The sequence below is a fragment of the Lissotriton vulgaris genome, unplaced genomic scaffold (assembly GCF_964263255.1).
Source record: "Lissotriton vulgaris unplaced genomic scaffold, aLisVul1.2 SCAFFOLD_2262, whole genome shotgun sequence".
NCBI lineage: Eukaryota > Metazoa > Chordata > Amphibia > Caudata > Salamandridae > Lissotriton > Lissotriton vulgaris.
In genome coordinates this window covers 42,544-59,141 of record NW_028252824.1, presented here as the reverse complement: position 1 = coordinate 59,141, position 16,598 = coordinate 42,544, and the positions used below count along the sequence as shown (strand labels likewise).

Sequence of the window (16,598 nt, the reverse complement as noted above, 5' to 3'; positions counted from 1 at the left end):
TCATGATCTTTCCACTTCCTCTTGTCTGGCAGGCTCATGATCTTTCCTCTACCTCTTGTCTGTCAGGCTCATGAACTTTCCACTCACTCTTGTCTGGCATGCTCATGATCTTCCCACTTCCTCTTGTCTGGCACACTCATGATCTTCCCACTTCCTCTTGTCTGGCACATGCATGAACTTTCCTCTACCTCTTGTCTGGCATGCTCATGATCTTCCCACTTCCTCTTGTCTGGCAGGCTCATGATCTTTCCTCTACCTCTTGTCTGGCACACGCATGAACTTTCCACTTCCTCTTGTCTGGCACATGCATGATCTTCCCACTTCCTCTTGTCTGGCACACTCATGATCTTCCCACTTCCTCTTGTCTGGCACACGCATGAACTTTCCTCTACCTCTTGTCTGGCATGCTCATGATCTTCCCACTTCCTCTTGTCTGGCACACTCATGATCTTCCCACTTCCTCTTGTCTGGCACATGCATGAACTTTCCTCTACCTCTTGTCTGGCATGCTCATGATCTTCCCACTTCCTCTTGTCTGGCAGGCTCATGATCTTTCCTCTACCTCTTGTCTGGCACACGCATGAACTTTCCACTTCCTCTTGTCTGTCAGGCTCATGATCTTTCCACTACCTCTTGTCTGGCACGCTCATGATCTTTCCACTACCTCTTGTCTGTCAGGCTCATGATCTTTCCACTACCTCTTGTCTGTCAGGCTCATGATCTTTCCTCTACCTCTTGTCTGTCAGGCTCATGATCTTTCCACTACCTCTTGTCTGGCAGGCTCATGATCTTTCCTCTACCTCTTGTCTGGCAGGCTCATGATCTTTCCACTACCTCTTGTCTGGCAGGCTCATGATCTTTCCACTACCTCTTGTCTGGCAGGCTCATGATCTTTCCACTACCTACAGTCTGGCACATGTTGCCGGTACCACTATCCTGTTATTCAGGCTCAGTCCACAGGAGCGACGAGAATTCCCCACACTCCGAAAATCAAATTCTGGATGCAAGAAGTTAAACACTGACACCCCCAAATGAACTCTCGGAGATGTGGGGATAAGAAATCATAAAAGGCAGAGACTTTAAATCCCCCAGCTTGGTTCTCTCGAGAAGATTAAAGACGAAAGATACCTACAGGGAAAAGATAATGAGGACAAGATTAATACAGAACCCACCCTCCAATCAGATCTATAAAGTCCCTAATAACTAAGAGACATGATTTTATGGAAAATACACACCTCTTACCACCTGGACATCTCCAGGTGCTAAACGTAATTAAAAGAGCAGCAAAGCAACAGCGATATTCCAGTCTTCAAGCACATGAGAAACTACAGTCTCTTTTCCCAGAGGAAAGGAAGGAGGAAGGTGACTGACGATACTCGTGTAGGACTTCAGAGTATACCTCAACTAGAATTGAAATATTCCACCAACAAACGTAAAAAAACACTCGAGTCCGAAAATACATGCACACCACATGGATGCTATAAACAATTATAAATGCTGCTCAAAAAAACAAAAGGAAACAGGAAACGCGCACCGCGCGTGTAACTCAAAATAAACTGGAGACTACAATTCCCACAATGCAACTCAATGTTCTCTGATAGGGCCTTTGCTATTGAACAAACTCTGTGGGCCACCAAGGAGAATGCTCGCAGTCGCAGAGCCCCCTCAAACAGCAACGCTGCGGAACAGGAGAAGCAAAGGCGACAACAGCCACAGAAATGACTCGCGGGAACGGAGCCAACTTTATCAAAGCAGCGGTAAGCAATAAACGCTGGGTGATTCAGAAAGGAGTGCGGCCGTGGTAACACACTCACCACAATGAGCAACACAAAGCAGAGTCTGAAAGACTAGGAGCCGGACTACGGCTAACTAGAAGGGAACACCAAAAGGGGAGCACGGGAGCCAGGGAGGATACTAGGAAAGGGGAGGGGACTGAAAAGAAGAGAGGAGGCAGGCACTGGAGAGGAGGACAGGCACTGGAGAGGAGGGCAGGCACTGGAGAGGAGGGCAGGCACTGGAGAGGAGGACAGGCACTGGAGAGGAGGACAGGCACTGGAGAGGAGGGCAGGCACTGGAGAGGAGGACAGGCACTGGAGAGGAGGACAGGCACTGGAGAGGAGGGCAGGCACTGGAGAGGAGGGCAGGCACTGGAGAGGAGGGCAGGCAGGCACTGGAGAGGAGGACAGGCACTGGAGAGGAGGAGGACAGGCACTGGAGAGGAGGACAGGCACTGGGAGGGCAGGCAGGCACTGGGAGAGGAGGACAGGCACTGGAGAGGAGGGCAGGCACTGGAGAGGAGGGCAGGCACTGGAGAGGAGGGCAGGCACTGGAGAGGAGGGCAGGCACTGGAGAGGAGGGCAGGCACTGGTGAGGAGGGCAGGCACTGGTGAGGAGGGCAGGCACTGGAGAGGAGGGCAGGCACTGGAGAGGAGGACAGGAGAAGCAAAGGCGATAACAGCCACAGAAATGACTCGCGGGAGCGGAGCCAACTTTATCAAAGCAGCGGTAAGCAATAAACGCTGGGTGATTCAGAAAGGAGTGCGGCCGCGGTAACACACTCACCACAATGAGCAACACAAAGCAGAGTCTGAAAGACTAGGAGCCGGACTACGGCTAACTAGAAGGGAACACCAAAAGGGGAGCACGGGAGGCAGGGAGGATACTAGGAAAGGGGAGGGGACTGAAAAGAAGGGAGGAGGCAGGCACTGGAGAGGAGGACAGGCACTGGAGAGGAGGGCAGGCACTGGAGAGGAGGGCAGGCACTGGAGAGGAGGACAGGCGCTGGACAGGCACTGGAGAGGAGGGCAGGCACTGGAGAGGAGGGCAGGCACTGGAGAGGAGGACAGGCACTGGAGAGGAGGACAGGCAGGCACCGGAGAAAAGGACAGGCACTGGAGAGGAGGACAGGCACTGGAGAGGAGGGCAGGCACTGGAGAGGAGGGCAGGCACTGGAGAGGAGGACAGGCACTGGAGAGGAGGAGAGGCAGGCACCGGAGAAAAGGACAGGCACTGGAGAGGAGGACAGGCACTGGAGAGGAGGGCAGGCACTGGAGAGGAGGGCAGGCACTGGAGAGGACAGGCACTGGAGAGGAGGACAGGCACTGGAGAGGAGGACAGGCACTGGAGAGGAGGGCAGGCAGGCACTGGAGAAAAGGACAGGCACTGGAGAGGAGGACAGGCACTGGAGAGGAGGGCAGGCACTGGAGAGGAGGGCAGGCAGGCACTGGAGAGGAGGACAGGCACTGGAGAGGAGGGCAGGCACTGGAGAGGAGGGCAGGCACTGGAGAGGAGGACAGGCACTGGAGAGGAGGAGAGGCAGGCACCGGAGAAAAGGACAGGCACTGGAGAGGAGGACAGGCACTGGAGAGGAGGGCAGGCACTGGAGAGGAGGGCAGGCACTGGAGAGGACAGGCACTGGAGAGGAGGACAGGCACTGGAGAGGAGGACAGGCACTGGAGAGGAGGACAGGCACTGGAGAGGAGGGCAGGCAGGCACTGGAGAAAAGGACAGGCACTGGAGAGGAGGACAGGCACTGGAGAGGAGGACAGGCACTGGAGAGGAGGGCAGGCAGGCACTGGAGGGGAGGACAGGCACTGGAGAGGAGGGCAGGCACTGGAGAGGAGGGCAGGCACTGGAGAGGAGGACAGGCACTGGAGAGGAGGGCAGGCTGGCACTGGGGAGGAGGACGGGCACTGGAGAGAAGGGCAGGCAGGCACTGGAGAGGAGGACAGGTACTGGAGAGGAGGGCAGGCACTGGAGAGGACAGGCACTGGAGAGGACAGGCACTGGAGAGGAGGACAGGCACTGGAGAGGAGGACAGGCACTGGAGAGGAGGGCAGGCAGGCACTGGAGAAAAGGACAGGCACTGGAGAAGAGGACAGGCACTGGAGAGGAGGGCAGGCACTGGAGAGGAGGGCAGGCACTGGAGAGGACAGGCACTGGTGAGGAGGACAGGCACTGGAGAGGAGGGCAGGCACTGGAGAGGAGGGCAGGCACTGGAGAGAAGGACAGGCACTGGAGAGGAGGACAGGAGAAGCAAAGGCGATAACAGCCACAGAAATGACTCGCGGGAGCGGAGCCAACTTTATCAAAGCAGCGGTAAGCAATAAACGCTGGGTGATTCAGAAAGGAGTGCGGCCGCGGTAACACACTCACCACAATGAGCAACACAAAGCAGAGTCTGAAAGACTAGGAGCCGGACTACGGCTAACTAGAAGGGAACACCAAAAGGGGAGCACGGGAGGCAGGGAGGATACTAGGAAAGGGGAGGGGACTGAAAAGAAGGGAGGAGGCAGGCACTGGAGAGGAGGACAGGCACTGGAGAGGAGGGCAGGCACTGGAGAGGAGGGCAGGCACTGGAGAGGAGGGCAGGCAGGCACTGGAGAGGAGGAGGACAGGCACTGGAGAGGAGGACAGGCACTGGAGAGGAGGACAGGCACTGGGAGGGCAGGCAGGCACTGGAGAGGAGGACAGGCACTGGAGAGGAGGGCAGGCACTGGAGAGGAGGGCAGGCACTGGAGAGGAGGGCAGGCACTGGAGAGGAGGGCAGGCACTGGAGAGGAGGGCAGGCACTGGAGAGGAGGGCAGGCACTGGAGAGGAGGGCAGGCACTGGAGAGGAGGACAGGCACTGGAGAGGAGGGCAGGCAGGCACTGGAGAGGAGGACAGGCACTGGAGAGGAGGACAGGCACTGGAGAGGAGGGCAGGAGGGCAGGCACTGGAGAGGACAGGCACTGGAGAGGAGGACAGGCACTGGAGAGGAGGGCAGGCACTGGAGAGGAGGACAGGCAGGCACTGGAGAGGAGGACAGGCACTGGAGAGGAGGGCAGGCAGGCACTGGAGAGGAGGACAGGCACTGGAGAGGAGGACAGGCACTGGAGAGGAGGACAGGCACTGGAGAGGAGGACAGGCACTGGAGAGAAGGGCAGGCACTGGAGAGAAGGGCAGGCACTGGAGAGAAGGGCAGGCACTGGAGAGGAGGACAGGCACTGGAGAGGAGGGCAGGCAGGCACTGGAGAGGAGGACAGGCACTGGAGAGAAGGGCAGGCACTGGAGAGGAGGACAGGCACTGGAGAAGAGGGCAGGCAGGCACTGGAGAAGAGGGCAGGCAGGCACTGGAGAGGAGGACAGGCACTGGAGAGGAGGGCAGGCACTGGAGAGGAGGACAGGCACTGGAGAGGAGGGCAGGCACTGGAGAGGAGGGCAGGCACTGGAGAGGAGGGCAGGCAGGCACTGGAGAGGAGGACAGGCACTGGAGAGGAGGGCAGGCAGGCACTGGAGAGGAGGGCAGGCACTGGAGAGGAGGGCAGGCACTGGAGAGGAGGGCAGGCACTGGAGAGGAGGGCAGGCAGGCACTGGAGAGGAGGACAGGCACTGGAGAGGCGGGCAGGCACTGGAGAGGACAGGCACTGGTGAGGAGGACAGGCACTGGAGAGAAGGACAGGCACTGGAGAGGAGGGCAGGCAGGCACTGGAGAAAGGGACAGGCACTGGAGAGGAGGACAGGCACTGGAGAGGAGGACAGGCACTGGAGAGGAGGACAGGCACTGGTGAGGAGGGCAGGCACTGGAGAGGAGGACAGGCACTGGAGAGGAGGACAGGCACTGGAGAGGAGGACAGGCACTGGAGAGGAGGACAGGCACTGGAGAGGAGGGCAGGCACTGGAGAGGAGGGCAGGCACTGGAGAGGACAGGCACTGGAGGAGGACAGGCACTGGAGAGGAGGACAGGCACTGGAGAGAAGGGCAGGCACTGGAGAGGAGGGCAGGCACTGGAGAAAAGGACAGGCACTGGAGAGGAGGACAGGCACTGGAGAGGAGGACAGGCACTGGAGAGGAGGACAGGCACTGGAGAGGAGGACAGGCACTGGAGAGGAGGACAGGCACTGGAGAGGAGGACAGGCACTGGAGAGGAGGGCAGGCACTGGAGAGGAGGGCAGGCAGGCACTGGAGAGGAGGACGGACAGGCACTGGAGAGGAGGACAGGCACTGGAGAGGACAGGCACTGGTGAGGAGGACAGGCACTGGAGAGGAGGGCAGGCACTGGAGAGGAGGGCAGGCACTGGAGAGGAGGGCAGGCACTGGAGAGAAGGACAGGCACTGGAGAGGAGGACAGGAGAAGCAAAGGCGATAACAGCCACAGAAATGACTCGCGGGAGCGGAGCCAACTTTATCAAAGCAGCGGTAAGCAATAAACGCTGGGTGATTCAGAAAGGAGTGCGGCCGCGGTAACACACTCACCACAATGAGCAACACAAAGCAGAGTCTGAAAGACTTGGAGCCGGACTACGGCTAACTAGAAGGGAACACCAAAAGGGGAGCACGGGAGCCAGGGAGGATACTAGGAAAGGGGAGGGGACTGAAAAGAAGGGAGGAGGCAGGCACTGGAGAGGAGGACAGGCACTGGAGAGGAGGGCAGGCACTGGAGAGGAGGGCAGGCACTGGAGAGGAGGGCAGGCGCTGGAGAGGAGGGCAGGCGCTGGAGAGGAGGGCAGGCGCTGGAGAGGAGGGCAGGTAGGCACTGGAGAAAAGGACAGGCACTGGAGAGGAGGGCAGGCAGGCACTGGAGAAAAGGACAGGTACTGGAGAGGAGGACAGGCACTGGAGAGGAGGGCAGGCACTGGAGAGGACAGGCACTGGAGAGGAGGACAGGCACTGGAGAGGAGGACAGGCACTGGAGAGGAGGACAGGCACTGGAGAGGAGGACAGGCACTGGAGAGGAGGGCAGGCAGGCACTGGAGAGGAGGGCAGGCAGGCACTGGAGAGGAGGGCAGGCACTGGAGAGGAGGGCAGGCACTGGAGAGGAGGGCAGGCACTGGAGAGGAGGGCAGGCACTGGAGAGAAGGACAGGCACTGGAGAGGAGGACAGGAGAAGCAAAGGCGATAACAGCCACAGAAATGACTCGCGGGAGCGGAGCCAACTTTATCAAAGCAGCGGTAAGCAATAAACGCTGGGTGATTCAGAAAGGAGTGCGGCCGCGGTAACACACTCACCACAATGAGCAACACAAAGCAGAGTCTGAAAGACTAGGAGCCGGACTACGGCTAACTAGAAGGGAACACCAAAAGGGGAGCACGGGAGGCAGGGAGGATACTAGGAAAGGGGAGGGGACTGAAAAGAAGGGAGGAGGCAGGCACTGGAGAGGAGGACAGGCACTGGAGAGGAGGGCAGGCACTGGAGAGGAGGGCAGGCAGGCACTGGAGAGGAGGACAGGCACTGGAGAGGAGGAGGACAGGCACTGGAGAGGAGGACAGGCACTGGGAGGGCAGGCAGGCACTGGAGAGGAGGACAGGCACTGGAGAGGAGGGCAGGCACTGGAGAGGAGGACAGGCACTGGAGAGGAGGGCAGGCACTGGAGAGGAGGGCAGGCACTGGAGAGGAGGGCAGGCACTGGAGAGGAGGGCAGGCACTGGAGAGGAGGACAGGCACTGGAGAGGAGGACAGGCACTGGAGAGGAGGGCAGGCAGGCACTGGAGAGGAGGACAGGCACTGGAGAGGAGGACAGGCACTGGAGAGGAGGGCAGGAGGGCAGGCACTGGAGAGGAGGACAGGCACTGGAGAGGAGGACAGGCACTGGAGAGGAGGACAGGCACTGGAGAGGAGGGCAGGCACTGGAGAGGAGGGCAGGCAGGCACTGGAGAGGAGGACAGGCACTGGAGAGGAGGACAGGCACTGGAGAGGAGGACAGGCACTGGAGAGAAGGGCAGGCACTGGAGAGGAGGACAGGCACTGGAGAGGAGGGCAGGCAGGCACTGGAGAGGAGGACAGGCACTGGAGAGAAGGGCAGGCACTGGAGAGGAGGGCAGGCACTGGAGAGGAGGGCAGGCAGGCACTGGAGAGGAGTGCAGGCACTGGAGAGGAGGGCAGGCACTGGAGAGGAGGACAGGCACTGGAGAGGAGGACAGGCACTGGAGAGGAGGGCAGGCACTGGAGAGGAGGGCAGGCACTGGAGAGGAGGACAGGCACTGGAGAGGAGGGCAGGCAGGCACTGGAGAGGAGGGCAGGCACTGGAGAGGAGGGCAGGCACTGGAGAGGAGGGCAGGCACTGGAGAGGAGGGCAGGCACTGGAGAGGCGGGCAGGCACTGGTGAGGAGGACAGGCACTGGAGAGAAGGACAGGCAGGCACTGGAGAAAAGGACAGGCACTGGAGAGGAGGACAGGCACTGGAGAGGAGGACAGTCACTGGAGAGGAGGGCAGTCACTGGAGAGGAGGGCAGGCACTGGTGAGGAGGACAGGCACTGGTGAGGAGGACAGGCACTGGAGAGGAGGACAGGCACTGGAGAGGAGGGCAGGCACTGGAGAGGAGGGCAGGCACTGGAGAGGAGGACAGGCACTGGAGAGCAGGACAGGCACTGGAGAGGAGGGCAGGCACTGGAGAGGAGGGCAGGCACTGGAGAGGACAGGCACTGGAGAGAAGGGCAGGCACTGGAGAGAAGGGCAGGCACTGGAGAGGAGGGCAGGCACTGGAGAGGAGGGCAGGCACTGGAGAGGAGGGCAGGCAGGCACTGGAGAAAAGGACAGGCACTGGAGAGGAGGACAGGCACTGGAGAGGAGGACAGGCACTGGAGAGGAGGGCAGGCACTGGAGAGGAGGGCAGGCACTGGAGAGGAGGGCAGGCACTGGAGAGGAGGGCAGGCACTGGAGAGGAGGACAGGCACTGGAGAGGAGGGCAGGCACTGGAGGAGGACAGGCACTGGAGAGGAGGGCAGGTACTGGAGAGGAGGGCAGGCACTGGAGAAAAGGACAGGCACTGGAGAGGAGGGCAGGCAGGCACTGGAGAGGAGGACAGGCACTGGAGAGGAGGACAGGCACTGGAGAGGAGGACAGGCACTGGAGAGGAGGACAGGCACTGGAGAGGAGGACCGGCACTGGTGAGGAGGACCGGCACTGGAGAGGAGGGCAGGCACTGGAGAGGAGGGCAGGCACTGGAGAGGAGGACAGGAGAAGCAAAGGCGATAACAGCCACAGAAATGACTCGCGGGAGCGGAGCCAACTTTATCAAAGCAGCGGTAAGCAATAAACGCTGGGTGATTCAGAAAGGAGTGCGGCCGCGGTAACACACTCACCACAATGAGCAACACAAAGCAGAGTCTGAAAGACTAGGAGCCGGACTACGGCTAACTAGAAGGGAACACCAAAAGGGGAGCACGGGAGCCAGGGAGGATACTAGGAAAGGGGAGGGGACTGAAAAGAAGGGAGGAGGCAGGCACTGGAGAGGAGGACAGGCACTGGAGAGGAGGGCAGGCACTGGAGAGGAGGGCAGGCACTGGAGAGGAGGACAGGCACTGGAGAGGAGGGCAGGCGCTGGACAGGCACTGGAGAGGAGGGCAGGCACTGGAGAGGAGGACAGGCACTGGAGAGGAGGACAGGCAGGCACCGGAGAAAAGGACAGGCACTGGAGAGGAGGACAGGCACTGGAGAGGAGGACAGGCACTGGAGAGGAGGGCAGGCACTGGAGAGGAGGGCAGGCACTGGAGAGGAGGGCAGGCGCTGGAGAGGAGGGCAGGCGCTGGAGAGGAGGGCAGGTAGGCACTGGAGAAAAGGACAGGCACTGGAGAGGAGGGCAGGCAGGCACTGGAGAAAAGGACAGGTACTGGAGAGGAGGACAGGCACTGGAGAGGAGGGCAGGCACTGGAGAGGACAGGCACTGGAGAGGACAGGCACTGGAGAGGACAGGCACTGGAGAGGAGGACAGGCACTGGAGAGGAGGACAGGCACTGGAGAGGAGGACAGGCACTGGAGAGGAGGACAGGCACTGGAGAGGAGGACAGGCACTGGAGAGGAGGGCAGGCACTGGAGAGGAGGACAGGCACTGGAGAGGAGGGAAGGTAGGCACTGGAGAGTAGGACAGGCACTGGAGAGGAGGGCAGGCACTGGAGAGGACAGGCACTGGAGAGGACAGGCACTGGAGAGGACAGGCACTGGAGAGGAGGACAGGCACTGGAGAGGAGGACAGGCACTGGAGAGGAGGACAGGCACTGGAGAGGAGGACAGGCACTGGAGAGGAGGACAGGCACTGGAGAGGAGGACAGGCACTGGAGAGGAGGACAGGCACTGGAGAGGAGGGAAGGCAGGCACTGGAGAGTAGGGCAGGCACTGGAGAGGAGGGCAGGCACTGGAGAGGAGGGCAGGCAGGCACTGGAGAGGAGGACAGGCACTGGAGAGGAGGGCAGGCAGGCACTGGAGAGGAGGACAGGCACTGGAGAGAAGGGCAGGCACTGGAGAGGAGGGCAGGCACTGGAGAGGAGGGCAGGCACTGGAGAGGAGGACAGGCACTGGAGAGGAGGACAGGCAGGCACCGGAGAAAAGGACAGGCAGGCACCGGAGAAAAGGACAGGCACTGGAGAGGAGGACAAGCACTGGAGAGGAGGACAGGCACTGGAGAGGAGGACAGGCACTGGAGAGGACAGGCACTGGAGAGGAGGGCAGGCACTGGAGAGGAGGGCAGGCACTGGAGAGGAGGGCAGGCACTGGAGAGGAGGACAGGCACTGGAGAGGAGGGCAGGCAGGCACTGGAGAGGAGGACAGGCACTGGAGAGGAGGACAGGCACTGGAGAGGAGGACAGGCACTGGAGAGGAGGGCAGGCAGGCACTGGAGAAAAGGACAGGCACTGGAGAGGAGGACAGGCACTGGAGAGGAGGACAGGCACTGGAGAGGAGGACAGGCACTGGAGAGGAGGACAGGCACTGGAGAGGAGGGCAGGCATTGGAGAGGAGGGCAGGCACTGGAGAGGAGGGCAGGCACTGGAGAGGAGGACAGGCACTGGAGAGGAGGGCAGGCTGGCACTGGAGAGGAGGACAGGCACTGGAGAGAAGGGCAGGCAGGCTCTGGAGAGGAGGACAGGCACTGGAGAGGAGGGCAGGCTGGCACTGGAGAGGAGGACAGGCACTGGAGAGGAGGACAGGCACTGGAGAGGAGGACAGGCACTGGAGAGGAGGACAGGCACTGGAGAGGAGGGCAGGCACTGGAGAGGAGGGCAGGCACTGGAGAGAAGGACAGGCACTGGAGAGGAGGACAGGAGAAGCAAAGGCGATAACAGCCACAGAAATGACTCGCGGGAGCGGAGCCAACTTTATCAAAGCAGCGGTAAGCAATAAACGCTGGGTGATTCAGAAAGGAGTGCGGCCGCGGTAACACACTCACCACAATGAGCAACACAAAGCAGAGTCTGAAAGACTAGGAGCCGGACTACGGCTAACTAGAAGGGAACACCAAAAGGGGAGCACGGGAGCCAGGGAGGATACTAGGAAAGGGGAGGGGACTGAAAAGGAGCGAGGAGGCAGGCACTGGGGAGGAGGACAGGCACTGGAGAGGAGGACAGGCACTGGAGAGGAGGACAGGCACTGGAGAGGAGGACAGGCACTGGAGAGGAGGACGGGCACTGGAGAGGAGGGGCACTGGAGAGGACAGGCACTGGAGAGGACAGGCACTGGAGAGGAGGACAGGCACTGGAGAGGAGGACAGGCACTGGAGAGGAGGGCAGGCACTGGAGAGGAGGGCAGGCACTGGAGAGGAGGGCAGGCACTGGAGAGGAGGGCAGGCACTGGAGAGGAGGGCAGGCAGGCACTGGAGAGGAGGGCAGGCAGGCACTGGAGAGGAGGACAGGCACTGGAGAGAAGGGCAGGCACTGGAGAGGAGGGCAGGCACTGGAGAGGACAGGCACTGGAGAGGAGGGCAGGCAGGCACTGGAGCGGAGGGCAGGCAGGCACTAGAGCGGAGGGCAGGCAGGCACTGGAGAGGAGTGCAGGCACTGGAGAGGAGTGCAGGCACTGGAGAGGAGTGCAGGCACTGGAGAGGAGTGCAGGCACTGGAGAGGAGGACAGGCACTGGAGAGGAGGACAGGCACTGGAGAGGAGGACAGGCACTGGAGAGGAGGACAGGCACTGGAGAGGAGGACAGGAGAAGCAAAGGCGATAACAGCCACAGAAAAGCCAACTTTATCAAAGCAGCGGTAAGCAATAAACGCTGGGTGATTCAGAAAGGAGTGCGGCCGCGGTAACACACTCACCACAATGAGCAACACAAAGCAGAGTCTGAAAGACTAGGAGCCGGACTACGGCTAACTAGAAGGGAACACCAAAAGGGGAGCACGGGAGCCAGGGAGGATACTAGGAAAGGGGAGGGGACTGAAAAGAAGGGAGGAGGCAGGCACTGGAGAGGAGGACAGGCACTGGAGAGGAGGACAGGCCCTGGAGAGGAGGACAGTCACTGGAGAGGAGGGCAGGCACTGGTGAGGAGGACAGGCACTGGTGAGGAGGACAGGCACTGGTGAGGAGGACAGGCACTGGAGAGGAGGGCAGGCACTGGAGAGGAGGACAGGCACTGGAGAGGAGGGCAGGCACTGGAGAGGAGGGCAGGCACTGGAGAGGAGGGCAGGCACTGGAGAGGAGGGCAGGCACTGGAGAGGAGGGCAGGCACTGGAGAGGAGGACAGGCACTGGAGAGAAGGGCAGGCACTGGAGAGGAGGGCAGGCACTGGAGAGGAGGGCAGGCACTGGAGAGGAGGGCAGGCAGGCACTGGAGAAAAGGACAGTCACTGGAGAGGAGGACAGGCACTGGAGAGGAGGACAGGCACTGGAGAGGAGGACAGGCACTGGAGAGGAGGACAGGCACTGGAGAGGAGGGCAGGCACTGGAGAGGAGGGCAGGCACTGGAGAGGAGGGCAGGCACTGGAGAGGAGGGCAGGCACTGGAGAGGAGGACAGGCACTGGAGAGGAGGGCAGGCACTGGAGAGGAGGACAGGCACTGGAGAGGAGGGCAGGCACTGGAGAGGAGGGCAGGCACTGGAGAGGAGGACAGGCACTGGAGAGGAGGACAGGCACTGGAGAGGAGGGCAGGCACTGGAGAGGAGGGCAGGCACTGGAGAGGAGGGCAGGCACTGGAGAGGAGGGCAGGCACTGGAGAGGAGGACAGGCACTGGAGAGGAGGACAGGCACTGGAGAGGAGGGCAGGCACTGGAGAGGAGGGCAGGCAGGCACTGGAGAGGAGGGCAGGCACTGGAGAGGAGGAGGACAGGCACTGGAGAGGAGGACAGGCACTGGGAGGGCAGGCAGGCACTGGAGAGGAGGACAGGCACTGGAGAGGAGGGCAGGCACTGGAGAGGAGGGCAGGCACTGGAGAGGAGGGCAGGCACTGGAGAGGAGGGCAGGCACTGGAGAGGAGGGCAGGCACTGGAGAGGAGGGCAGGCACTGGAGAGGAGGACAGGCACTGGAGAGGAGGGCAGGCAGGCACTGGAGAGGAGGACAGGCACTGGAGAGGAGGACAGGCACTGGAGAGGAGGGCAGGAGGGCAGGCACTGGAGAGGAGGGCAGTAGGGCAGGCACTGGAGAGGAGGACAGGCACTGGAGAGGAGGACAGGCACTGGAGAGGAGGGCAGGCACTGGAGAGGAGGACAGGCAGGCACTGGAGAGGAGGGCAGGCAGGCACTGGAGAGGAGGGCAGGCAGGCACTGGAGAGGAGGACAGGCACTGGAGAGGAGGACAGGCACTGGAGAGGAGGGCAGGCACTGGAGAGAAGGGCAGGCACTGGAGAGAAGGGCAGGCAGGCACTGGAGAGGAGGGCAGGCAGGCACTGGAGAGGAGGACAGGCACTGGAGAGGAGGACAGGCACTGGAGAGAAGGGCAGGCACTGGAGAGAAGGGCAGGCACTGGAGAGGAGGGCAGGCACTGGAGAGGACAGCAGGCAGGCACTAGAGCGGAGGGCAGGCAGGCACTGGAGAGGAGTGCAGGCACTGGAGAGGAGTGCAGGCACTGGAGAGGAGGACAGGCACTGGAGAGGAGGACAGGCACTGGAGAGGAGGACAGGCACTGGAGAGGAGGACAGGCACTGGAGAGGAGGGCAGGCACTGGAGAGGAGGGCAGGCACTGGAGAGGAGGGCAGGCACTGGAGAGGAGGGCAGGCACTGGAGAGGAGGACAGGCACTGGAGAGGAGGGCAGGCAGGCACTGGAGAGGAGGGCAGGCAGGCACTGGAGAGGAGGGCAGGCACTGGAGAGGAGGGCAGGCACTGGAGAGGAGGGCAGGCGCTGGAGAGGAGGGCAGGCGCTGGAGAGGAGGGCAGGCGCTGGAGAGGAGGGCAGGTAGGCACTGGAGAAAAGGACAGGCACTGGAGAGGAGGGCAGGCAGGCACTGGAGAAAAGGACAGGTACTGGAGAGGAGGACAGGCACTGGAGAGGAGGGCAGGCACTGGAGAGGAGGGCAGGCACTGGAGAGGAGGACAGGCACTGGATAGGAGGACAGTCACTGGAGAGGAGGGCAGGCACTGGAGAGGAGGGCAGGCACTGGTGAGGAGGACAGGCACTGGTGAGGAGGACAGGCACTGGAGAGGAGGACAGGCACTGGAGAGGAGGGCAGGCACTGGAGAGGAGGAGAGGCACTGGAGAGAAGGGCCGGCACTGGAGAGGAGGGCAGGCACTGGAGAGGAGGGCAGGCACTGGAGAGGAGGGCAGGCACTGGAGAGGAGGGCAGGCACTGGAGAGGACAGGCACTGGAGAGGAGGACAGGCACTGGTGAGGAGGACAGGCACTGGAGAGGAGGGCAGGCACTGGAGAGGAGGACAGGCACTGGTGAGGAGGACAGACACTGGAGAGGAGGGCAGGCACTGGAGAGGACAGCAGGCACTGGAGAGGAGGGCAGGCACTGGAGAGGACAGGCACTGGTGAGGAGGACAGGCACTGGTGAGGAGGACAGGCACTGGTGAGGAGGACAGGCACTGGAGAGGAGGGCAGGCACTGGAGAGGAGGGCAGGCACTGGAGAGGAGGACAGGCACTGGAGAGGAGGACAGGCACTGGAGAGGAGGACAGGCACTGGTGAGGAGGACAGGCACTGGTGAGGAGGACAGGCACTGGTGAGGAGGGCAGGCACTGGTGAGGAGGGCAGGCACTGGAGAGGAGGACAGGCACTGGTGAGGAGGACAGGCACTGGTGAGGAGGACAGGCACTGGTGAGGAGGGCAGGCACTGGAGAGGACAGGCACTGGTGAGGAGGACAGGCACTGGAGAGGAGGGCAGGCACTGGAGAGGAGGGCAGGCACTGGAGAGGAGGGCAGGCACTGGAGAGGAGGACAGGCACTGGTGAGGAGGACAGGCACTGGAGAGGAGGGCAGGCACTGGAGAGGACAGGCACTGGTGAGGAGGACAGGCACTGGTGAGGAGGACAGGCACTGGAGAGGAGGGCAGGCACCGGAGAGGACAGGCACTGGAGAGGAGGGCAGGCAGGCACTGGAGAAAAGGACAGGCACTGGAGAGGAGGACAGGCACCGGAGAGGACAGGCACTGGAGAGGAGGGCAGGCAGGCACTGGAGAGGAGGACAGGCACTGGAGAGGAGGACAGGCACTGGAGAGGACAGGCACTGGTGAGGAGGACAGGCACTGGAGAGGAGGACAGGCACTGGAGAGGAGGACAGGCACTGGAGAGGAGGGCAGGCACTGGAGAGGACAGCAGGCAGGCACTGGAGAGGAGGACAGGCACTGGAGAGGAGGACAGGCACTGGAGAGGAGGACAGGCACTGGAGAGGACAGGCACTGGTGAGGAGGACAGGCACTGGTGAGGAGGACAGGCACTGGAGAGGAGGGCAGGCACTGGAGAGGAGGGCAGGCACTGGAGAGGAGGGCAGGCACTGGAGAGGAGGGCAGGCACTGGAGAGGAGGGCAGGCACTGGTGAGGAGGACAGGCACTGGAGAGGAGGGCAGGCACTGGAGAGGACGACAGGCACTGGTGAGGAGGACAGGCACTGGTGAGGAGGACAGGCACTGGTGAGGAGGACAGGCACTGGAGAGGAGGGCAGGCACTGGAGAGGAGGGCAGGCACTGGAGAGGAGGGCAGGCACTGGAGAGGAGGGCAGGCACTGGAGAGGAGGACAGGCACTGGTGAGGACAGGCACTGGTGAGGAGGACAGGCACTGGAGAGGAGGGCAGGCACTGGAGAGGAGGACAGGCACTGGTGAGGAGGACAGGCACTGGTGAGGAGGACAGGCACTGGTGAGGAGGACAGGCACTGGTGAGGAGGACAGGCACTGGTGAGGAGGACAGGCACTGGTGAGGAGGACAGGCACTGGAGAGGAGGGCAGGCACTGGAGAGGAGGGCAGGCAGGCACTGGAGAAAAGGACAGGCACTGGAGAGGAGGACAGGCACTGGAGAGGACAGGCACTGGAGAGGAGGACAGGCAGGCACTGGAGAAAAGGACAGGCACTGGAGAGGAGGACAGGCACTGGAGAGGAGGGCAGGCACTGGAGAGGAGGGCAGGCACTGGAGAGGAGGGCAGGCACTGGAGAGGAGGGCAGGCACTGGAGAGGAGGGCAGGCACTGGAGAGGAGGACAGGCACTGGAGAGGAGGACAGGCACTGGAGAGGAGGGCAGGTACTGGAGAGGAGGACAGGCACTGGAGAGGAGGGCAGGCAGGCACTGGAGAAAAGGACAGGCACTGGAGAGGAGGACAGGCACTGGAGAGGAGGGCAGGCAGGCACTGGAGAAAAGGACAGGCCCTGGAGAGGAGGACAGGCCCTGGAGAGGAGGACAGGCCCTGGAGAGGAGGACAGGCCCTGGAGAGGAGGACAGGCCCTGGAGAGGAGGACAGGCCCTGGAGAGGAGGACAGGCCCTGGAG

The 16,598-nt window shown here is 61.9% G+C and overlaps 1 protein-coding gene across 1 annotated transcript in view; it reads left to right on the top strand.

Moving 5' to 3' along the window:
* The window catches only part of LOC147662003 (lymphocyte antigen 6E-like), a 143,180-nt gene that overhangs the window by 113,375 nt on the left and 13,207 nt on the right, over positions 1-16,598 (top strand). The window lies entirely within an intron of this gene.